Raw genomic sequence first — 24923 nt, 5'->3', positions numbered from 1 at the left:
GGAGTCCACTTCTCATTTCTCAGCTCATAACAACTGTTGTACATTAGAAGCGTCAGAAGCAATAATCGATGCCCAGTGTCAAAATTTTTTTTTAAAAAAAGATACAAATACAGTGGCTATGGTATTTATATTTGGGGAAAAAAAGTATTTCTGATGTACAAAATAATAGGTAATAATAAGCCTTCTTTTGAAAAAAAAAATAAGATCTGGTGTAAAACACTGGTTCCAATCCCCTTCTTGGCAAGGAGGTTTCCTGCTACAGTCTAGTTATAAACTAGTCTTGAAGGCTTTGCCAGAAATATTTAACTCAAAACCAGGTTCAGTACAAAAGAGGCAAAGAACAAAGGCCAACAAAGCCAGCAGAAATGAAAATGTTTGACTTTCCAGATTTTGATAACTTTATGCATCTAGAAACAGAAGGAAGTGATAAATGGGTACAATTAAGAGACTCCATGTGCCATTTATTAAAGATTGTGAGACACGCGGCCGTATGGATTTCTAGCTTAACCAATCACAAATTTAATCAGAACAGTTAACACTTGTCTCGATGGTGCTTCAGAGATTTCAGCTATCGACTGGAGCATATTTATGTGTCCTTTCATGGCGATCCATTTTAAGAATCTTTGATTTCTTTTTTCAAGAAGGGAGGGGGGAAAGACATTTAATTGTGGCCTGGATATCCTAATGAGAACATAAGCTTGAAATCATATCTCTGTTCCAACCCAATGAAGTAGACACGCAATTTATAAGAACTTAAAAGAATTAATCACAGCTGCAAGAATGTGGTCCACAGAGACATTTAGCCAAATAGTAATGCAACTCACTCGGCTAATTCTGCTTGTGTACAGAGAAATGTTTATTCCCACTTGCAGTAGAAGATGAACACTAGAGTTTTTCAAGAATAAAAAAAAAAACAAAAATATTATAATACCAATGGGCATTTGTCAAATACTGACTAGGTGCCAGACATTCCACTGAGAGCTTTGTATGCCAGTTCTTTATTTTTTAATTATGTGTGTGCATATGTATGCACACATGCACCACTACATGAATGTGAGTTCCAGAGATTAAACCCAGGCCATCAGGCTTAGGAGCAAGTGCCTTTACCACCTGAGCCACCTCTCTGCCCCCCAAGTCTCACTTACCAAGGACAACTCCGTGCCATGGAAGTATTGTGGTCAGTTGGGTCACTGTCATGCCCTCTCATTACCATGTTGATTTTTTTTTTAATCAAAGCTTTGCTAGGTTGTATAGAGTGTTTCTGCTCATTTGCAGCAGGCCTAGTCAGGTGACTTTTTGGCCAATTGAATGCCAGTAGACAGAGCTTCCTTCCAATAGCCTCCAATGGCTTTGAATAGCTTCCTTTGGCCTCTTTTTCTGTCCTCTGCCCTAGCTGCCAGGCTCTGGAGGTGATCTTCTATTATAGAACTTAGTTAGCCTAGCAGGTGTCCAAGCGTTTGACATAGTGACAGGATATCACATTTGGGAACCACTCAAAATCCAGTTATTTTTAAAATCACCCAAAACCTCTTGTTTTAAGTAAGTTTATGAGTTTGTGTTGGGTCTCATTCATAGCTGCCCTATGCTGCATATGGCCCATAGGCCAAGGGTTAAAAACACCTGGAGAGCTTAGATGAACTACCCAACCCTCAGGTCGTGAGCAGGAAAATATTTTATGGTATACATCACTGAGCTTTCTGGATTGTTTAATGTATAACATCATTGTATACCAGGCTGACTAATTAGGGATACTTGCTTATTAAGGTTGCTGTGACAATGTACACAATCTGTGTGGCTCAAATAACAGAAACTTCTCATCTCACTGTCATTCAAAGTCAAGATGTCAACAGATTAGTTACTTCCAAGGGCTGTGAGAAAGTGCATTTTGGGGGCCGTTCCCCTTAAGCTTTTGATGTTAACTTAAGAAAGTTAGCTCTCTAACTATCTTCCCAGCCTGCAAGCTTCAGGGTCCGATATTCTCCTTATATAAGGATGCCAGTCATATCAGGTTAGGGCCCTAAAGATCTCCATTGAGCATCACTAACCTGAAAATCCATTCATATTCTGAAGTGGTGGAGTTAGAATCTCAACATGTGTTTTTTGCCGAGGCACAGAGCAGTGTCTGAGCTTAGACATCGGCATGACTCTTTACTCTTAAGCTTTGTCCGAATTACCTGAAATGTCCTTCAAGGCTGATGGGTTGCTAATGGGCTCATGAGTTATTCTCAGACAGACACATGCACACTCTTCTTATGTACACGGCTCACCATTTAAAACTTCAATTTCACTCGGCCGAGAACCAGGTACTGCAGAGGGTCAGGGAGAGCAGTATACCATTTCCTATGAGTAAGGAGTATGCACACAGTGACATGAGGGTGACAGGCAGACCCAGCCACCTCACAGCTTCTCAAAGTCACAGCTGTGACCGGTGCTATTCTGAAGGGAAGTTTCAGAGTTCTAGGAAAGTGCCAGGATTCAGCAGCTGTAACCTAGTCAGAAATGCCATGGACAGCTAAGTATATCAAGAAATGAGCCATGTGCTGGGGAAATGGTCTAGTCAAGGGCCTGAGTTCAATCCCTAGAGTGCATGTTAAATAGCCAGCCATAGTGGCTCATACTTGTAATCCAGCACTGGGGAGGAAGAGACAGCCAGATACTCTGGGACTCACAGGCCAACCTGCCCACCTACTTGTCCAACCCAGGTCCCTGTTAGAGATGCTGTCTCAAAAAACAAGGAAGTCAATGTCTGAGGAATGCACTGGAAGTTGACCTCTTGCCTCTACTGCACTCAGTCTCAAACATGTACATGTATACCTCTACACACACACACACACACACACACACACACACACACACACACACACACACACACACACACTTTAGTAGGGGCTAGGCAAATAGGTCAGTAGATAAGAGAACATACTGATCTTGCAAAGGACCCAAGTTCAGTTCCCAAGACCCCATTCAGAAGCTCACAATATCCCCCACCCACCACCCTATAACTCCAGCTTCAGAGGATCCATCACATTCTCTGACCTCTATGGGAACTTGCACCCTTGTACAAATACCCACACACAGACAGACAATACACACAATTAAACTTTTAAATAAATGAGCCAAGATCTCAAATGTAAATAAGAGCAAAGTCATGGGAAAAGAATATTCTTCTGGAAGGGAATGAGCGTATGCAGACTAGCCAGCACAAGGAAGCCCAATTCAGTCACGAAAGTAAAAAGAAATTCAGAGTGAGTCCATTTTCAAATCCCAAGGGGAGGCGATAGGAGATATAAGGGAGATAATATGTAGCAGGACAGAGTTTACCCCCTATATCCTGTTCAGCAATCTGTGAGGTTATGTACCTTATCAGTTGGAAAACTTGGGCCCAAGACCAAGCTGCTTTCGTATAATGGGCGAGCAGAGGATTGGTCTGATGCATGTCCGGTGACAGAGGCCAAGCAAGATCCACCACAATGTGCTGACTCCCAATGCATAAGAGAATGAAGACCATTATTTAGCAGAATGGCTACTATGGTTACCACCAATACCTAGGTCACCAGATGCTTCTCTGGGCAATGTGTCTTGTTACTACTAAGATATTTAATAATATTCTCTCTCTTGTTTTATGTCTTTGTGCAAAAGGTATTATAATGAATCTCATAAAATTGCCATTTTTACAGGCTAAAGAATGGTCCACTATTAGCAGTTTCGTGTTTTAACTTAGTTTTTGGTAGTGCAAACAGACATATGAGCTGCTGGATATGTGGCAGCAGCTTCCAGATGGAGAAGTGAATGAAAAGCTCCTGAGTCCTCCTCCCAAGGACATGAGTCCAGAGATGGGCAAGGGCATCTGAGACACCTAAGAGCCAAATGTCCTTGAGAAATTATCTACTTTCTTGTGTGTGTGTGTGTGTGTGTGTGTGTGTGTGTGTGTGTGTGTGTGTGTGTGTGTATACATGGATGTAGGTGTACAAGCATGCATGCCTTTAAAGGCAAGAGGTCAATACTGGGTATCTTCTTCTGAACCTGGGACTCACTGATTCAATCAGACTGGCTGGCCAGCACCCAGCCGTCTCCATCTCCCAGTGCAGAGATGACAGGTATGTGTCACCAGACCCAGCTTTTCACGTGAGTGCGGGTGATGCGAACTCAGGCCCTCACGCTTGTGTGGCAAAGCCCTTTACAGGCTGAGCCCTCTCTCCAGCCTCATAGAAATAATAGCCTTTTCCTGTCCGATACGCTAAGCTCCGCAGTGCGTGCATCTGTGCTGGACAACGATTCTCAGCTCGGGGGGTGGAAGAGGGCCAGAGAGATGGCTCCGTGGGTAGAAGAGCTTGCTCTGGAAGCCTAAATACTTGAATTTGATTCCCAGAACTCACGTAAAAAAGCCAGACGCAGTGGCACATATCTGCAATCCCAGAATTCCAGTGCATCTGCAATCCCAGAATTCCTGCAGTGAGGTGGGAGTCGGAGACGGGAGAACCCAGAGCAGCTGGCCTGGAGTACAAAACACGGTGGCATGAACAACAGGCAACAGGCGAGGTCACGCCTCAAAACAAGGCGAAAGAGGAAAACTGGGCCCAGAAAATCTGTCCTCTCACCTCCACACATGTGCCATGGCGAGTCACGCGCACACACTAAATTTTTTTTTTAAGTGGGAAGAAAATCAGAGGAAATGCTTCTTCCGTGCCTGCGACAGGGCCTCACTCCTGGGTCCTTGCACCATTTATCACCGGCCTCCCACAGGACAGTTCTGAGTCTTGATAAACCGCTGCTGCGCAGCGGTGCGCCTTTCTTGAAGAAAACCCAAACTTCCAGACCCATGGGCAGGATGAATCGCCTCATTGTCCATTACCCTGGAGCCCAAGGTAGCCAAGAGGTGAGGCCGTGAGCTGGCCTTTCCCAGGGTCCCCGGGCGCTCGGCTGCGCTGCTTCCTCTGAGCCAGGTAAACCCTCAGCCTGACAGCTGGGCACCTGCATGTTTAGCTTGGCTCTCAGCAAAGCAGAGTGGAGGCTGGCTTCCAACACAGCTTAAACACAATTAACTTTTCATTTGATGCAGTCTGCCTCTCTCCACTCCTAATGTTCCCTTAGGACCCGGGATCCAATAAAGTCCAGCATGTGACTAAGAAACCCAGGCAGAGAAACTGACCGAACATTGTTCAATGCTATATTACAAACCTATGGGAAAGGAGTTTAATTAAAGGCCACAGCAATTCTTTGGGGAAATGTTTCTTTTATTAACCGTTCCTGTCGAATAAAGCAGCTTTAAACAAACCCTGACTGCCTGGAAATTGTGTATGCCTCGGATTTCTTTTTTCTTCTTAATCTCTTCTGCCTTTTTTTTTTTTTTAATTTGGTCATTAGGTAAATCATAAGTGTCTGAGACCCAAGAAACTCAATTTACGTATGCTCATTCCACATTTATAAATACGAGCAGATGACATTTAAAACGCGCAGATCAACAGGGAAGGTCCTGAGTGTGAAATTGTTGTTCAGCGAAAAGTAATACCACAGATATATAGAGGAGCTACATGCGGATCAGGTTCAAGGCATTCTGCTGAAATGTATGCACAGCTTCCATGTGGGTGAGACACTTAAAAATGCAAAGAACCTGCAATTCCTCATTGCCAAAGCGTAATAAAAGCCCTAGTTAGTGTCAGTGACATGATAGCATGGATTGCAAAGGGGTGAGCAGGGCGGAAATCGGCATGGAAACACCACATCTGATGAGGCAAAGAAATTGGATTTTTAAGTATAATTGGAGAGAGGAAATACCACTGAAGAGCTAAGACGGGAGCATATGAATTTTTAAAACTCAGGGAAAGTTGGATTGTATCTATAAATGCAAAACCAACTCATGATCAGGAGTGCTGTCCCATGGGGGCGGTGCCGAGGTCACAAAGGGGTAAATGTAAAAACATGCATGCCATATTAGTTTCTCAAAAATGCCAAGAGACTACGCAAAGAAATAAACATTCTGTCGCTGTGGGAATGCAGCAACGGCCCACCACTCATATTTTGTTACCAATGAACACTTCCTTCCATCCCTGTGCATATTACACGACCCTCCTCCTGGGCAGACACGTTCTGGGGAATCCCCTTTTGGCCTAATCCTTGGGGGAGGGGGGAGTTCTGGAGCAAAGCGTGGATTTTTCAGTGCCAGCTTTGGCAACTCCCTCATCCCACAGGATCCTTCTGAAACGAGACCCTGCAATCGCCCATCAGATGACAGAGTCTATTGTGCACACTCTTGATCTCAGCAGGTCACATGACTGCTTTGACCGTGTGGTACGAAGGGGTGACACCAGGCAGTTATGCACAGAGCCCTTAGCCGGCCTGGCAGCTTCTGTTTCCTGCTTCTTGAATGTCGGCCTCCCTCTAAAAAGAGACCATTATACTTGAAGGAGATGAACTAACTACATGGAGAGCCACCTTGGAAGAGATTCAACAGGCAGACAGGCGGGCAGACAGGCAGGAAGTTAGGAGTCAGTCAGACAGACGGACAGATGACAATGAGCACTGTAGCCCTGAGCATAATTGGAAAAGGCCATGTTTGGGGGAAGGAAGATTAAAAAAGACTTTTTGTGTAGATTTTAAGCATGAAGATTAAAAGAAAAACTTGTGGGAAGGAGAGATACATGAGAGCGTAGGTGTGTCTTCTCTATGAGACAGCCATTTTGGAAATCAGTCATCCAGACCTACGGGCCCAACTACTGGGTTTCAGACCAGATTCAAACTGCCCCAAACAAGTGTTTCCTAAACCCCTGGCTCACAAAATCTGATGGTTTGTTTTAGGGTACACCTTATGACGTGTGTTAGTCAGCAGCAGGTAACTAGAGTCCGTTCTATTGTCAGTTGGAACACATGCAATTTTGCCCAGGTAGAGTTCTAAGACCCTTTTTATTGGAAATTTTCAGTCATGCAACTTTTGAATACTTCTTCACCAATCTCAGGGCTACCAAACGACCCCAGAAGTCACTGTGCCTTTTGCTAGTGTGCTGAGAACCAAACTGCACTGAGGACCACCTGCCTTGAGGACCACCTGCATGTGGACACCTGGGATTGTTGACTAAATGAATTCCTGCACCTCCCTTCAAACCTGCTGAACACTGGTCTATGAGAATAAGGCCTCAATACCTGCATCACTGCCTCTTGACCACAATGGGGCCGTATTCTAGAAAATCCATTGTAACTTGAAAATGGCCTAAACTGAAAATGTATGTAATATACCTAGTCTCCTGAACGTAACAGCTAAGTGACAAGGACTGCTGTGGCAGTTTGAGAACTCCTCTCACAATGTCGTGGGCCCCATAGATTGCTTCTTGACTGACCATGGAATTACATTCTGGAAAGCCTATCATCACAGGTTGAAAATAGCCCGAGCTGAAAACGCATTTACTAAAACTGCCCCACTGAACATGGCAGCTTAGCAACAAGACAGGCGGAGCACTTGGGAAGTCCCATCATGATGGAATGGGTGACTGACTGGTGGCTGTCACTCTCTGCTGTCACTGCCCCGCATCGTGAGCACACATCAGAGCATGTATCTCAATCCCAGGAAAAGATCCAAACTCCAGAATTTGAAATCTACTGAATATGTATCATTTTCACACCAGCCTAAAGTCAGCCCAAGTTGAACCAAGTAAGTCAGAGACCGTGTATTTTTAAACCCCTCCCCATCTCACATATGTTTGGACTTAATTGCCCCTCCTAAGTTCTGAGTTGATTTATTTTCAAGGCAATTTCCAAAGGAATCCTGGAAGAATTTTGGGAGCTGCGGATTCACAGACCTGTTGATGTCATGATTTCATCCCTTTCAAAAGACACACTGTTGGGAGCACACAAACAAGGGGAGCGTCCCTTGTCCTCACCTTCTTTGGCTAAGCAAACAAGTTACCTAGGAAGTAACTGTTTGCTCAGACCTTGAATCTACCAAGCTTTGTTCTGAAGAAGGAAAAGGGGAAGTGAAATGCAAGTCACTCTGTCTCAACCAGGGATAAACGGTGGTGATGGCAATCCTGCTTGGTGGTGATGATGGCAATCCTGCTTGGTGGTGATGGTAATACCTCGATGAAGAGAGTGGCCCCCAACCTCTGGACACTCAGTCTGGTGAGGAAAAAGTCAGTTACATCAACAATGTTTCCTGTTATATAGACGGGATCAGAGAGCTACAAAAGCAACATTCTGCTCCTCTTAACACCTGAGGCCTGCGGATCTTGAGCAAGAGGAGGGCTGTATTTGCAAAGCAAATCTGATGGGAGCTTTCTATTGTCAATGAGAACTTCTTCCTCCAGGATGGACCTACCACAGTATACAGTCAAGGTCTTTCACAACAGACGGGGAGGAACAATGGTTTACAGAGATGCCCAGGGCCACACTTGTGCAATGAGGTTGGTAACAAACCCTTAATGACATAGATTAATTGTTCAGTGACTCCTTGTCAACATGACGACACTCCACATTTCTTGTGCAGAAGTCAAATCCAGTAAGGAAAGATAATGTCCAGGTCATGCAGAGCACGTGCGCCCCCAACAGGCTTTCAGCATCCCCTGTGAAGGTACAAGTCTGTGGGGACTTTTTTCAGGACCGGAAGCTGTGGGGGATAGGATTGCTCAGCTTCAAAGCAGGGAAAGGCAGCAAGAGGGAATCTTCATGTTCCTGCGCGGGGCTTATGCTTTAGGAAGCACAGGTAAAACATGTTTCTGCTTCATCATAGCCAGCCAGTGTCTGACCATAATCACTAGGCCTCAAGTGAAGAGCACATAACTACGGCACTCAGGCACCGCTCAGTCCAGAGGGCATAAGACAGCACTATGACAAAAGTCAGCACCAAGAGCTGTACCTGCACCTGACCCAGCTGCACGTGCCCGAAGGACTCCGTGTCCTACCACGGAGACACTTGCTCAGCCTCGTTCAGTGCGCTCTCTTCATCAACAGCCAGGAAATGGAGACAGCTTAGAGGTCCATCAACAGAGGAATGAATAATGAAGGTGGGGCGCATTTATGCAACGGAGTCTCTAGTCAGCTGTAAAGGAAAATGAAATTATGCGGTTTCCAAGAAATGGGTAGACCTGCAAAGTATTGCATTAAGCAAGGTAACTCGGACCCAGAGAGATAAACACCTCACATTTTCCCTCCTATGCAGATCTTAGCTTCTACTTTTTATATATGCATCTCTCGCTAAGACTGGGGGGAGGGGAGATGCCGGAAAACTAGAAAGGGGCTGGAGTGGGGGAAGAGCTGGGCTCTAAGGGAGAGCGGCAGGGAGTGTAATAGAACGTGTGATATGAAAGCGAAAGGAAGAATACTGAGGATGGACGGGTCTAGGCTGCAGTGGGGGATGGGAACATGAAGGAGAGGGGAGGGGAGGGGTGCTTTAAGGAAACCCAATAATACATCACAGGCTAATGTGGGGGGTTTTTACTGAAAATTTTAGCTATACAAAATTGAGAGTATCTTGTTTGACATTACTAGAGATCTAAAACTAAGCTAAAAATAAGCACAAACTGGATAAAATACTTTTTAAGGTTCAAATGGTAATTTTGTTAGATATCTTACTACAACAACAACAAAAAAATCACATATAGAAAGCTCAGCCCCTATTTTCTGAGGAGGGTTGGTTCTGCTTGGGGTTACGTACTCTCAGACTGGACTGGAAGTTGTGGTGGTATTGTGTTTTTCTGTGTTTCTTATTTAATAAGACGGTTGGTTACATCTACAGGAAGTGATAGAGGTTTAGCCCATCTCAGCGTTGTTTGTCCAAATATTTCCATCTTTCCAGGCCTCAGTTTCTTCATCAGCATGCTGAATCAGATTTAGTGACATGGAGAAAGCAGATGCAGGCTGGTGACCATGGTCCCTGAGCTTTCGAACACCCACGCACGTCACTTAAATGTGTGGCTCTCTCTAGTAGCACATACCCCTGTCTTAGGTGTATACTGTCCCTGCCCTAAATGCCCTTCTCCTTCAATGCCTGTGCTTTGATCTAGATTAAAAATTATCCGGTTTTTTTTTTCTTTCTTTTTTCTGGGCTTTTTATTGTGTTTGTTTGGTTGTTGTTTGTTTTGAAATGCTCTCACAAAGCCTAATCTAGCTTCCAAATCCCTGTGTAACCGAGATTGTGGCACCATGCCAGAATCCTAAAATGGTTTCTTTAAAAACTGACTGCCTTAGACTGGGGGTGGGGGAGGGGGGTTCATCCATAAAACCCTTAATGCTCTAAGAACCAAAGAAAAAGAAAGGTGGGTCTGGAAAGAAGGGGAAAACGAAAGGAGGAATTCGGCTGAACTGGGTGTGGTGTTGGGGGGTGTTTAGGTCCTAGGAACGGTGTGACACCCAGTCTTACTTCTAGACTGTCATGGACAGCAGTCACACTGCAGGAGAGATGGCACATGGGACACAGGAAGACAAAGTTCACAAGCCTCCAGTCTCCTCGTTTGGCCCAGCGCCCATGCCTTGATGACTTGGCAAGAAAGTCAGAGCCCAGGCAAAAATCAGGCTGCCATGCAGTGTGCTCCAGCAAACAGAGTCCCGGTGCAAACGTGTCATCCAGACAATGAGCAGTGGGTGCGGGTAAAGCAGGAGGGGTGCAGCCTAACAGTGCCTGAGGTGCCACCCTGCAACTGAAGAGCCTCACTCATCACTCACTCCACAACCAGGCTCTGCTCCAGCACGAAACATGCCCCTCTTCCTCCCACTGACTCCAGAAGAGCACATTTGCCTCGAAGGACAATGATTTCTAAAATAATAATAATAATAATAATAATAATAATAATAATAATAATAAATGAGAAAAGCAACCTCTCAGATTCCCAGGGGGACAAGCAACTCCACATCTCCATCACCTCCTGCCTGCTCCAGGGATGTGCTCTCTGTCCAAAAGGACAAGACCAGATTCTCTATGCTGGAAACTGCCATGAAAGCCGTCCACCACTGTGTCACCTCCCAGGCCAAAAGATAACTGGTGGCCTTTTGTTTGCTCAGACTAGGACCAGAGAAAATTGCCATGCAGCTTTTCTGCCTGCCTAACAAGGAGGGAGAGCGGGGTCTGGGTGGCTGTTTCATTAGGACCACCAAAGAATTTTTATTAGCAACTTCATCATATTTAACTAGATCCTCGAGTAACGCGGGGAAAATCCGTGTCAGGGTGCTGTCAGTCTCTGATGGATGCTTTCATTCTTGAAGTGTTATTATTGTTCTCCTTATGTGGTCAGGCTGCAATGGGGAGTTCGAGCTTATTACACTCCACACCCCATCTGCTGCCATGCCCTGGAGCTAGGAGCCTGTGTTCTAGCCCCACGCCGGTCCCCACAATTACGCAGTTCGGCTGAACAGACGGGATGGACGGCTGCTTCCAGGAGGTTGTCTACACTTCTTTGACCTTAGCAAATCCCAAATTCTTCACGTGGTACCGATTGAGAGCATCAAGGCGAATTGGAAAGAAATCAGTTAGCGTATAATCTGGCAAACTAGGGTACCGAGCCTTGTTCTTTGCTGAATGGACTCGGTTCCTTCAGCAGCAGCCCCCAGAGTGACTATGGCACCAAAATAATGATGCATGCCATAGGTCAGCCTTGGAAAAGTCAGGAAAGCACAGCTTTGAAAGGTTCAAATGTCTCCTGTCCATATGTGGCAGTTCAGATGTTCTCGAGGATGGCTATACATCCCCCACACTCAATTGTTGGGGTCTTTCTCACAATGTGATATTAATATTTTTCAACATTGAAAATCCAGGTTCCCAGCCCTTTAAAAAATGAAGTCCTCTTAGACACGTTGGCTAGTCAGAATCCAGTGGAGATGGTGATGTGTATTTTCTGAGATTCCTTCCTCACAAAATGTGATGTGGCTTCAGTTTGGAACACAGTGTCTGATCCTGTCACTTCCTCCTTCCTCTTCCTCTTCCTTCTCCTCTTGCCGTCACCTCCTTCTCTTTCCTCTTCCTCCCCCACCTCTCTCTCCTCCATCCCCCCCTTCCTTTCAATACCTGCTTAGGCAGCCCTGAACTGACTCCCGGAAGCCTCCAGACAGACCATAGAAAAAGACTAGATGGAGAAAGATGCCTCAAAGCCCCAGCCACACCCCAGCTCTTTTTTTCTCCCCAGCTCAGACACACCCAAGAGCAAGGCTTCTGATGATTCCAGCCTTCTCTCTATCCCAAAATCCGCCACAAAGAAGAGATGAGTTCTCCCCCTTCAAGTTCTGCCCAGGTGTCACACTCGAGAATAAAGTGGTAGCAATTTTGAGCCACTCAGGGCAGTTTTTTACCCAGCGCTAAATGGCCGAAAGAATCCTATCCACTTCAGAGAGACTGCCATTATGGCCCCAGCTTCGATGACCAATAGAATTCTTGGTCATTCCCAAGCAGCGAAAACTTGCTCAGACAGGAGAGTTTGTTCCCATTATTGTTTTTATAGATGATGAGTTTGGAATGCAGAACTAATTTTCTCCAATGGAGCGAGCTATCTGGGTAAGCCAAGCAATAGAGGCCTGTTAAACTGTGGTCCACCTGTGAAATGGCTCTTCATACTATGGGCCCCCAATGAGGGAAAGGAGGTTTCATCCTTTAGCTCTTCATGGATAAACTGAATCTCAGGGATTTTTTTTTTTTCATGTCTGTGTGTCCTACTGGCACAAAACTTTGGTGTAGTCCAAACAGTAAATGGCAAAAAGGTTAAAATCAGGACACCACTGTGCACTCTACTTGTTAGGAAAAGTGTGGTAGAAAATTTAGGACTTAGGTGTTGGTTGAATAGAACAGGTTAAACATATATGGGCCAAGAGAAAGGAAGCCATGTGCCTCCCAGCATCTCTTTGCCTTGAGGTAACGACACTGAAATGTAAGACTAGACGTTTAGATCCTTGCCCACAAGCCAGAGCATCAGCAGTACTAGGAGCTTAGTACTGACATACTCTCAGAACCAATCACAGCCCTCAGCATCAGGATCTGCATTTTTCTAAAGCTCCTTGGAGAACACGTGTGTCCATCACAGTCAGTGAAGCACCACCTTAAGAGCCAGCCCTCCCCCTCCTTACAATCGGCGTGTTCTTCCAGGGTGACCCTTTGGTGTGTCAAGGTGCTGGCCTAAGGACAGTCATGTGGCTCCTGCATGCATGCTAAGAATCAGATGGAGGCTTCTGTTAACACAAGGCAGAGGAAGGACCCCGTCTTTGAGATTGCTGAGCTGGTCAGATGAGAATAAATTGAGGCTGTAGATGGATGGGTTTGGTCGTCAACGTTAGACCCACTCTCTCTCTCTCTCTCCACTCCTCTCTATGTGTATCTAAGAAAGACTGGCATAGAAGTCAGATGATAAAGATGGACAGAGTCAGCCTCATTACTGGAGAAAGAAATATGACTCAAAGTCATAATCATACTCCCTACCATCACCCACAAAACCATAAGTATCAGCCACATGGGGGCAAATCCTGCCCCAGAAAGCTTATACTATGATGGGTCCAAAATAGCATCCTGCCAAAAAGAGGAGGCAGGCAGCTTGATCACACATGCCTAGTGGTGTCTTGAGGAGAAACAAAAGCTTCCTGCCTTCGTAGGAGAGAAACAAAGAGTAGCGAGAGAGCCACTTGCTCCACCCACAGCCAGTGTGGCCGCCAGAGAGGAAAATGAGCCTGAGAAGAAAGACTCTCTGCTACTTGGAGCCAGAAGACAGACAGGGAGATTCTGGACTTGGTGTGAGCAACTGCAACCAGCCAAGGCGGAAGTTACAGGAGCACAGGAAATCCATTCCTGAAAGACTCTCGAGTTTCTATCAGTTGCTGCCAAAAGGCCAAGCGCAGATAAAGCAGCGGAGATGCCCTCCTGACACCAACGCAGTGCTGGATCAAGAGTATTTCAGGCTTGCAGACAGAAGAACGCTTTTTTGTTTTTGAATTTTTTTCCTTGCAGAAGTGACAAGCTTGGCAAAGAATTAGTTTGTTTTCTGTTGCTATAGCAAAGAGCATAAACACTTCTAAATACAAGTTTTATTTAGCTCACGTGTAGGAGGCTTAAAATGCAGGATCCGCCGGCTCCATCTGCCCATCCTCTACTAAAGGCTCTCTCGATTCTGTCACAACATGGCAGGGACTCAGAAAGAGAAATAGCGACATGCAGAAGAGGCCATGTCTATGAGGTGGCCTCTCTTCATAACAACGTACCTCAAGCAAAGTAGCTCCCCCTTCCAGAGACGACACCAACCTCTTCTGAGGGCAGTGTCCACAGGGATCTGATTACCTTACAGTAGGCCCCATCCCTCAAAGCTCACCACCTCAGCATTGCCACTCTGAGGAACAAGTCTGCAGTATAGGAACTTTGGGGCCCAGAAGTGAGAAAGTTACTATAAAAACTCAAAAGTGGGGGCTGGGGAGGTGCCTCCAGTTGGTACAGTGCCTGTCACCCAAGAATGGGAACCCGAGCTCAGATCCCCAACACTCACATAAAAATCTGGGCGTGGTGATATATGTCTATAATGTTAGCACTGGATCCCAACCAACTTTCTTGCCCAGTAAATGAGCTTCAAGTTTGCTGAGAAATCATGTCTCAAAAAAAAAAAAAGGTGGCGAGTGATCAAGGAAGACACCAGACATCACAGACATCCACCTCTGGCCCCTACACACATGATCACAGGTATATACGTGCACCTACATGAACACGTACACTTTCTATACACAGACACTGCACACACACCTGCCCTCAGCAGTTCAAGGCCAAGACAAAGAGGCAGCTGGAAGGCAGGAAGGTTGAGGAAGGGAAGGCAAAGCCAAGGGGAGGCAGAAGAACTCAACCATAGGAGAGTATATGTCACATCCAAAAGAACGCTGGATGTGGAACCCCCAGGAAACCGGGCAATGGAAGGACAACATGATTGATGAGCACCTGTATGAGAGTGGAAAGGCAGGAGAGGGCTCTGGGCTGAGAGCAGGCTGGGATCTGAGCCCAGTGTGGCCTAGAGCAGAAGAAGCCATTAACTACAGTGGGGGCGGGGGAAGTTAGCTCATTCAGCTTCTCATTGGCTAGCTCTAGTCCTCCACTGTTGGCCCAGCCTCTGGGGGTCTCGAAGTGAGGCAAGGGGAAGGACAGAGGGAAAGTGTGGTCTGTTATAGGTAGCCTTGAGCCGGCGGGACTGAGGGAAGGGACACCCGAAACACTGGAGAAGATGACAGAACCCCAGAAGTCCTCAGACAGACACTAGCTCTTTCCCCCAAACAGTGGCTTTGAACACAGCATCCCGACATAACAAATATCAGACACCTTCTTTTACTTTCTAAAAGAAAATGGTAGATCTCCAACCATAGACAAATTACCAAAATCCATACATCACCCATACTGCAACAGAGAGGAGGTAAAACAAAGAGAAGAGTGGATAATAAACTTTGCAGGTTGCTGGAAACATACTTGAGATTTACCATCGTAGACCAGCAACTAATGGCCTTTTCTGTAAAGAACCAGAGAGATTTGGTTTAGGACCCGTGAGCCACATAAGAATATTAAATATTCTTTTTTAAAAAAAAAAAAACAATCATTAAAGTATACGAACCAAAAAAGTAAAAGAAGCATTCTTAGCTCAAGGACCCTACAAAAAATGTGCCACAGGTGAATAAATCTGGCCCACAAGCCCTGTACGACAGTGGATCACAAGATGGCAGCAGTTGATATCTACTTACAGGGAGAGTCTTCACCTTGGCGCTTTGGAATAAGTGCTAAGTGTGTGATGCTTCACCTTGTGCAGAAGCTGCCTGCGTTGCTTCAGCCTGGGCAGACTGACGCAGGTGTGCTCTATCAGGGGCGCAAAGCCACAAGCAGTCACTTCTAGTGACAGAATTCAGTGGTGAAGACTTCTTAAATAAGCTCCAGATGCACAGGCTGTGATATTATTTCAAATTTCACTGAGCTTATAACCATGACGTCTCTGTGTATCATAAAGCCAAACGAAGTAGCCTGCACCTTTGTGGGGGGTGATGTCAGCTTTTGGACACCTGTAAGAGGAACTCAGTTTCACTCTCAAGAATTTGTACACTGGGGACCAGGATGGTGGCTCAGTTGGTGAAATGCTTGCCATGAAAGCATGAGAACCAAGCCCCAAATCCATGAAAAAGAGAGAAAAGTTGGGTATGGAGGTGTGTGCTTATAATCTCAGCACTGGGGAGGTAGGGATACAGGGCACTCCCTGGGGCTCATAGTCAGCCTACCCTCTTTGGCAAGCTTCAAGTAAGTGAGAGACTGTCTCCCAAAATAAGATGGATGACTCCTGAGGAACAACACCTTAGATTGACCTCTAACCTCTACACATAAGAACACGTAAGCATACCCAAATGTGCATATACATACACACAAAAGAATGTATACATGAACCATCTGAATGTCATATGTGGTACAGAAATTATCTCTACTCTATGGGTGTGCCCAGTGCATTGTGGAAGTCAAGCTTCTCCGAGCCATGCCCACCAAGGGCCTGCAAGGGCTCCTACAGTTATCACAACAACCACAAACACCCCATAAATTTCCAAACAGTGCCTCTGATCATCTGAGGTGTATCTAGAGGCAGAGACAAAGTCAGATAATTTTACACAAATATTTTTAACGTCTACAGTTTGTCCCAAAGCCTTGGGAGAGGACAAGCAAGGGAGAGGCCCAGGTTTTTGTGTTGTTGGCTTCCTACCCGTCTGCCTCTGCCTTTCAGATGGAAGCTTCTAGTGCAGGAATGTGTGAGGCTAGATACTACCCCTGCACAGGTGCCAGGAAACCCCCAACAAAATATCTGCATAAACCCACCATGGGCTCAGAGTCAGGACCAACTGCATAATTTGGGGAACCCAGATACAGAATGAAAATATGGAGTGTCTGTCTAAAACCATTCAGACCATCAGGACTACAGAAGAGCACAGAATGAGGTTAGGGAGTTCCTGCACAGTGTCCCTGCATGACCCACGTAAGGCACCATCCCCCAAAGCCTAGCGTGGAACTGCAGAGCCATCTTAACAAGCTTATGTTCCTAACAAGGGCTTCACACATGCTGTCTTACTTGGCTTTAGCCCAGAAATTGTCCTAAGCTGGAAGAACGGTGAAGTTTATAGAAGACACGTGCTGTGGGATGGTCTGTGTGTCAAATTGCTCTGATTGGTCAATAAATAAAACACTGATTGGCCAGTGGCCAGGCAGGAAGTAGGTGGGACAAGGAGAGAGGAGAATTCTGGGAAGCGGAAGGCTGAGGCAGAGAGACACTGCAGCCACCGCCAGGACAAGCAGCATGTAAAGATGCCGGTAAGCCACCAGCCATGTGGCAAGGTATAGATTTATAGAAATGGGTTAATTTAAGATATAAGAACAGTTAGCAAGAAGCCTGCCACGGCCATACAGTTTGTAAGCAATATAAGTCTCTCTGTTTACTTAGTTGGGTCTGAGCGGCTGTGGGACTGGCGGGTGACAAAGATTTGTCCTGACTGTGGGCAAGGCAGGAAAACTCTATCTACAGACACGGGTCAAAGCTAGGAAGAAGGAGGCGAATGTGAACAGGTCTTCCTACTGGCTGCCCCAGCCCTAGGCTGCGACTCGGCAACTCTGAACCTTCTGGCTCCTTTTCCTTATATTAGGTAGAGAGGTGGGCTGTACAAAAGGCTATTCTAAGCCAGGTACAGATGTTAGCGCCCCTAGGCCCAGCTTTCCATCATGAGACCTGGGTTTTATGAAATGGCATAGATATTTTGCAATGAGTTTTAGAACTATGGCCCAGTCAAAAGGGGAGGCTTAACTCATTCCTGCCCAAAGCATTTTTTTTTTAATATTCCCATGGGAATGAGAAGAATTCTGCAAAGGCAGTGGCAGCTGGCACACCAGTGGAGACCCATGTGATTAGAACATGGCATGGCCAAGCCACACACCAATCTGCATTTAAAGACATAGCCTGGACTGAAGTGATTGCTCAGCAAGACCTGGATTCAGTTCCCAGCACCCACATAATGGCTCACCCTTGTCCCTCACTTGAGTCCTAGGGGATCTGACACCCTCTTCTGCTTCCTGAGACACCAGGCATGCACGAGATGCATACACGCACATGCAAGCAAGCACTCATATACATAAAATAAAAATAGAGAAACCTTTAAAAAGAGAGAGAGAGAGCCTGTGCATGTTTAAATGGGCTGCAAAGCAGGCAAGAGAAAAGTATAGAAGGGACTTTGGGACTTGTCTTATCAAACTGGAAAACTTCTGCAAGCATCCCAGCTGGAATTTTCTAGAAACTGAATTTTTTTTTTTATCCAGGGTACATTTTTACTAGGCATTTTGGTAACAAATTTGTCACTTGAAGCATAGCTTATTCAGTGTGGTTTTTTAATGTAAATAAGTTCCACTGTGGTGGCTATTCTTGGTGCCAGCTTAAATTAACTAAACCCCAGATGGCTGGGTATACCTGTGAGTGAATTTTTCTTAATAAATCTTGTGAGGTGGGAAGATACACCTTTAATCTGGGCCACATGTTCTGGTGACAGACTCTATAAGGGACATGGAAGAAGGACGTTTTTTCCCTTGGCCTGGTTCTTCTTGCTCTCACTGGCCAGTCCACTCCTTCACTGGCATTAGAGCCTCCTTCTTCAGGATTCCAGCGTACACTGAAGACCAGTTGAGATATTCAGCCTCGTGAACTGAACGACTTCTGAATTCTTGGACCTTCCATTGGCAGACAGCCATTGTTGGATTAGCTATGGAACAGGATCCCCCTCCCCCCCAAGACCTTACCACAACTGATACATGATGAAGAACCCTTCAGGCCATGGAACCCAGCATGTAGGCAGCAACACCTGCCAAAAATGAAGACAGAGACATAATCCGTCAAAGTCCCTAGTTCTGGGAAAGGCTCTAAACGTCCTAACCTTGTTTTTTGTTTGTTTGTTTGTTTGTTTGTTTTACTTTGTAGTTCTGCTTCTGGCTAACTGTTCTTGTTAACTAGGTGTGTCAACCCAGGATGTGGTTTTTGTGCTTAAAAGCTCACCCTGAGAAAGGCTCGGAACTGCACTTTGGTCCCCAACACCCAGGGTAGTCACAAGCCAGCTAATAAAGACTTACTAGTGGCTTGAACTTGTGTGTGAGTGGTCTTCTCTAGTGGATAACTCAACTGCTCTCACAACCTGTAAGACATTCTAATAAATCCCCTTTACATATGTATAAATATAGTGTGAGAATACTCATAGAAGATAATATATATACTATATATTATATACATTCATTCTCTATATTCTGTTCCTCTAGAAATCCCTGAACAATATGCCCACTGTACTCTTTTTCAAGAGTCATCCTTCCCTCCAGTCTCCGAGGGATTTCAAACTTCATACACATTAGCAGTGAAGGTTTTTGCTTTCTCCATCATGAATAGATCCTGAATAATGAGCTGTTCACTGCAAACTGAATGGCCCTGCTCATTTACTCCTGGAGATTTCTCCATTAAAAGCAGGCAGACACCAGAAAGACTCTTCATGGAGTTACCTATAGTTGGAATTTCTTTGGGTCATCAACTAGCTCCCAAATAAAGACATGGAGACTTACTGTTAATTATGAATGCTTGGCCTTAGCTTAGGTTTGTCCCACTAGTTCTTTTAACTTAATTTAACCTGTTTCTATTCCTCTGCATTTTTGTCTCAGGACTTTTTAACCTTTCTTTCATTCTGTATGTCCTACTTTCCTGCTTCCTCTGTGTCTAGCTGGCTGGCCCTTGGTGTCTCCCTGGCATCTCCCTTTCTTTCTCCCTGAGCCTAAATTTCTCCTTCTACCTATTCTCCCTGCCCAGAAGTCCCACCTATACTTCCTCCCTTGCTATTGGCCATTCAACTTTTTATTAGACCAATCAGGTGCCTTAGGCAGGCAAGGTAAAACAGTAACACATCTTTACACAATTAAACAAATGCAACACATCTTTGCACAGTTAAACAAACATTCTGCAACAGTTACCACATCTTATGTCCTTTTCAATAGACCAAAAGAATTCTCCCACATAGTCTAAAAATTGGCTGCACCCTCTGTGTGAACAAGTATTCAAAACTATATTAACATCTCTTCTTCCTAACCTGTCTCTCTTCTTAAGAAGTCTAATGATGGTAATGTATGTGGGAGGTAGCCCCAGGCCTGAGATCCTTCATCCAGCACCACAATAAAGATGTGGAGTTGCCCCCATCAATCCAAGATTTACCATGCTCAATGAGAGTTCAGATTTCTTGTAGTTTTTTGCTAGTGTTTGCCAACACCAGCGGAATTCAGGTAAATATACCCACCAGTTGTGTTTGCATGGCCTCGCAAAAGAACTAACAGCCTATAAGTACTGTACACAGCCAAGAGACTTCCTGTGAAACATAATCCTTAGGTCTCCCCATGGTCTAGCTCATTTGAAGGCCTGTTTTTAGCAGAGCTGTGAAATTCTCAGGATTGAGTTGCTGTGTTACGGCACCTCACTGTTGGAAACACGAGGAATACTGTCATGTCACCAGTCTCCTGATCACATTCAAAATGACACTGTCATAGAGCTTAAGCAATGTGCTTCTAGAGCCTGGCTTTTCTGTATTTCTCTGATTTTCTTCTGTTCTTGTTTCCTCAAGATATGACCATGCCCAGGAAGATGCTTTTTTTTTTTTTTTTTTTTTTTTGGTTTTTCGAGACAGGGTTTCTCTGTATAGCTTTGCGCCTTTCCTGGAACTCGCTTTGGAGACCAGGCTGGCCTCGAGCTCACAGAGATCCGCCTGCCTCTGCCTCCCGAGTGCTGGGATTAAAGGCGTGCGCCACCACTACCGCCCGGCAGGAAGATGCTTTTTTATTTATTATTTTTATTAGAGTGTGTGTGTGTGTGTGTGTGTGTGTGTGTGTGTGTGTGTGTGTGCGCACACACACAGTTGAGGGAGTGGAGATGAGAGGACATCATCTTTCAGGAGTTAATTCTCCTTCCACCATGGGTTCCGGGACCCAGACTCTGGTTGTGAGGCTTGAGGGACAAGCACCTTTAGCCCCACCACACCATTTTGTGGCTCAACATGCAATTCTTTTTTGTGATGTTTCAGACAATTTGGCCTGGAGAGCGGACTCGGCAGTACCATGGATTGCCATGCAAGCATACAAGCCTGGTGACCTGAGTTCAATCCCTGCATCCCACCAAGTGGAAGGAGAACACCAGCTCCCGGAAGCTGTCCTCTGACCTCCACATGCATGCCATGGCACATACGTGCCTGCACTCACAGGAACACACACCAAATAAATAAGTTTAAAATAAAGAAACTTTTGTGCTGGCCTCAGCATTTTCTGTCCTTAGGCTTTGGGGTGACCTGAGTAAGCTATTGGTTTAGCAGGGCTCTCTGCCTTCCTCCCTATTTTTAATGCTGGTTTGACGGTACTTTGAATAAACACGTCTCAACTCCTAATCCAAGTGAACTCACTTACTCTTCCTTAAGTATGTTTTGACATATTCCTTTTAAAGACAGAGTTTCGTACAGCCCAAGCCAACCTCAAACTTGTTGTCAGCCAATGTTGACCTTGAACTTCTAGTGCTTCTGTCTCTGCCTCCTGAGACTCCAGATGTGCAGCAGCACCCCGGCTTGTGTGTACTGGTGTTCTAACCCATGCCTTGGGGGTGCTAGGCAAGCATTCTGCCAAACAGAAGTTCCCATTTGTGCACGGCAGGAGTCTGCAAGATCTACAAAACAATGTTAACAGAATCTCTAAGTAACACACCCTTTAGTAGCCGGTTCTCAACCTCACCTCCCCAAAGCAACCAAGTCTTAGCTTAACTTTCTGTTCTTTAGGACACACATGGACACACACAAACATCCACACAGAGAGGGTGGGGGGAGAAGAAGGAGGAGGAGGAGAAGAATTTATCCCAAGATGGGGAAAGAGCACACAGCATCCAAAGCAAACAGCATAAGTGAAAGAAGTTGAGAGATGAGAAGTGGGTAGGGACCAGGCAGGGAGCAAACATAGTTACCAAGTTGTCAGCAAAAGCACAGCATGAATTACAGCTCCTAGAACAAAGAGAATAAGATTGAAGCAGCAGAGATATTTCATCATAATCTACATAGACCACTGAGTTTATTTGGTAGTTAAGGAGGTAATGGCTTTCTTTCAAACTCATTTTAAAAGTTCTTTTTTTAATGGTGGCAATAAATGTTTTTTAGTGCTGGGGCTATATTCACTAGAGTGGCCACACGGCCACATTCAACCCTTGCAGAGGATGCTTAATGAGGTGGCTCCAGTTTAGCTAAAATATTCTGTGCTGTTTCAACAATTTCATACTTAGGAGAACTAACTCACCAGGTACAGAAAGAGCGGGAGAGCAAAGAGGGATTTCACCCCGGGGGTGAGGCACCCAAGGGTTTGTCTTAAGTATGATGGCAACTGTTTCTTCCCCATAAGGTGCTAAGTGGCTTGTAACTTTAACTGGGGCATAAAAACAAATTAACAGAAGTAATGTATGAAACAAGCTTTTGTCAGTATCCAATTACAGCATCAAGTTATGCTAAAAAGTTGATTGATGTGTTTTAACACTGAATAGCATGGAGCCAAGGGGCTAAATGTGGGACAGAGTTTCAGCCATCCATTAGCCCTAATGTAAGGCCAACCACAAAGGCTTCCACATGCTGGCTGGCTGGCTTGAGAAGACCCACGGCTTCTCAGGGGTTCCAAAGCTAAAGCAGGCTTTGTTTTACTATAACATTAACTAATTATCATGTAAAGAAATAGCGCGTTTGAAAGGCTCCCTCTCATCTTGGAGCGGGGAGATGGATCAGTTGATAAACTGCTTGCTGCACAGGCGTGAGGGCCTGATTTCAGATTCCAGAACCAACAGAAGAAGCTGAGCGTGGCAGTGTGCATTTGTAATCCCCGTGCTGGGGCGGCAGAGACAGGAGAGCCCCCGAGGCTTGCTAATTAGCCAGGTTAACTGAGTCAGTGACCACAGAGTTCAGCGCTGGACCCTTTCTCAAAAACTAAGTGAAAAGCAATCAAGAAAGATGCCTCACATTGACTCGGTGGCCTCTACAAACATGTGTGCACACATGCAGATGGATCCATACACACATTTGAAAAAAAGTTCCTTTTTACAAATGCCTGTCTCATGATCAGGCAGCATTTTTAAATCTGTGGTAACTATATGGAGAAGTTCATGTGCTCAACTCCCCACAGCTCCTGTGAGGATTCAGAAATTTGAACTTCAAAGACAAGCAGAAAAAGATAGCAAGCGAGGAAAATGTCGGAAATTTTTGCTTAAAAAAAAATAATCCATTTTCAGTTGGTCATATGTACACATGTACATCTATGTATGGGTGTTTTATGCTTTTGTTTATGGCAAGCCTTTTCAAAAAGTAATTTTTGAGATTATCATTTCTCCTTCCCTTTCCTTCCTCCAACCCCCCCCCCTCACCTTGAATGCCTCCCCTTGTTCTCTTTCAATTTTTTTTTTTTTTTTTTTTTTTATGTGTAGTCCAGGCTGGCCTCGAACTCAAGATCCTCCTGCCTCTGCCTCCTTCAGCAAATCCTACCGGTGCGCGCCACCACAACCGGCCTCTTTCAAATTTATGGCCTCTTTTTTCTTTAATTATTATCACATGTACTCATATATGTACTCGTGTACTCATGTATGTATTCCTTCCTTCTCAGTCTGTATAATGTTACTTGTATGTATGTTTTCAGGACTGACCATTTGGTATTGGAGAACTGATTGGTATGCTCTTCCCTGGGGAAGACTATTTGTGTAACCCAGTTCCAGTGGACACATCTGCAACACAACACTTAAACTTGAGGCTCAGGGATCATTTCAGAAGGAGGGGCATAAAGACTGTCAGAGACAGAGAGCAGGGAGTTTGCTAGGAGATTGCGTCTCCTAGAAATGTCAGAAGCTACACACATGAAGTCTCACCAGCCTGACTTCCTAAGCATGACCTGAACAAGGATGGCACCAGTAGACATGATAACATGGATGGAGGCGCGCTCACAAGGCTTCAACCCTAGACAGAGTTACCGCAACAGTCTTTATATCAATGTCATTATAGTATTAATATTACTATAATGTAATATATTTTAAAAGATAATGGCTGGGCTGGAAAGCAAAACCAATTCTTGAAAATCTAATTGTATTCAAAATTAAACAAATACACTTAACACCAAAGAAGTGCGGGTACTGGGAAGTAATGAATAATTAAACATAAGCAAGCCAATGGGGAGAAAGGCTACATGTTAAAAAAGATACCAGAGACAGAAAGGCATAAATCATGATTTATAACCCATTCCAACTTTGACCGCACAGAAAGCAAGAAAGATCAAAGGTGATGCTTCATTATGTATTTATTGTTTAGCCAAAACATTACTCATCAGTCTTCATTTTTAAAGATATATACGGAGTTTTTACAGATTTCCATAGATAGAAGTCTTGAAGGGGAATTATGATGTGCAGAATTTATCATAAAATGTGCAGCTAACAGCACAATATGGCTAATTCGTAATTTGACTGTCTCTTTCCAGATTTATAACCTTGCCGCTTTGTAACCAAATGATGCGCCCTGCAATGCATCATGGGAAGATGGCTGACAGTTCAAATGCATTCACTGTAATTCTGCAGGAGACGCTATTCTTTAATTCTCTAATGAAGATGTCTCTAAACAGAAGCCACTGCTACAATCATTAATGCATTCACACACGAACAGACTGGGAAATTCCATTTGGAAATCTTACACTATATCAAAAAATGCTGTCAGGTCCACTGGATTTGAGGTAAGATTGCTATTTTAACTGACAGTGATTCGATCTCATTTGAGAATCTCCTTTTCTAGGCAGCTCAGTGGGAGGGAAAAAACAGATGACATCAGATGCTTGCTTCTACAAGGTATAATATAATCCATAAACAAACCCCGAAACTGGTACCAACCTCAAGTCTTACTGTGAAATACCTAGGAGACCTCCAGTT

This window comes from Peromyscus maniculatus, chromosome 3 (assembly GCF_049852395.1).
Source record: "Peromyscus maniculatus bairdii isolate BWxNUB_F1_BW_parent chromosome 3, HU_Pman_BW_mat_3.1, whole genome shotgun sequence".
NCBI classification, from domain to species: Eukaryota; Metazoa; Chordata; class Mammalia; order Rodentia; family Cricetidae; genus Peromyscus; species Peromyscus maniculatus.
Note: the sequence above shows the minus strand (reverse complement) of the source record.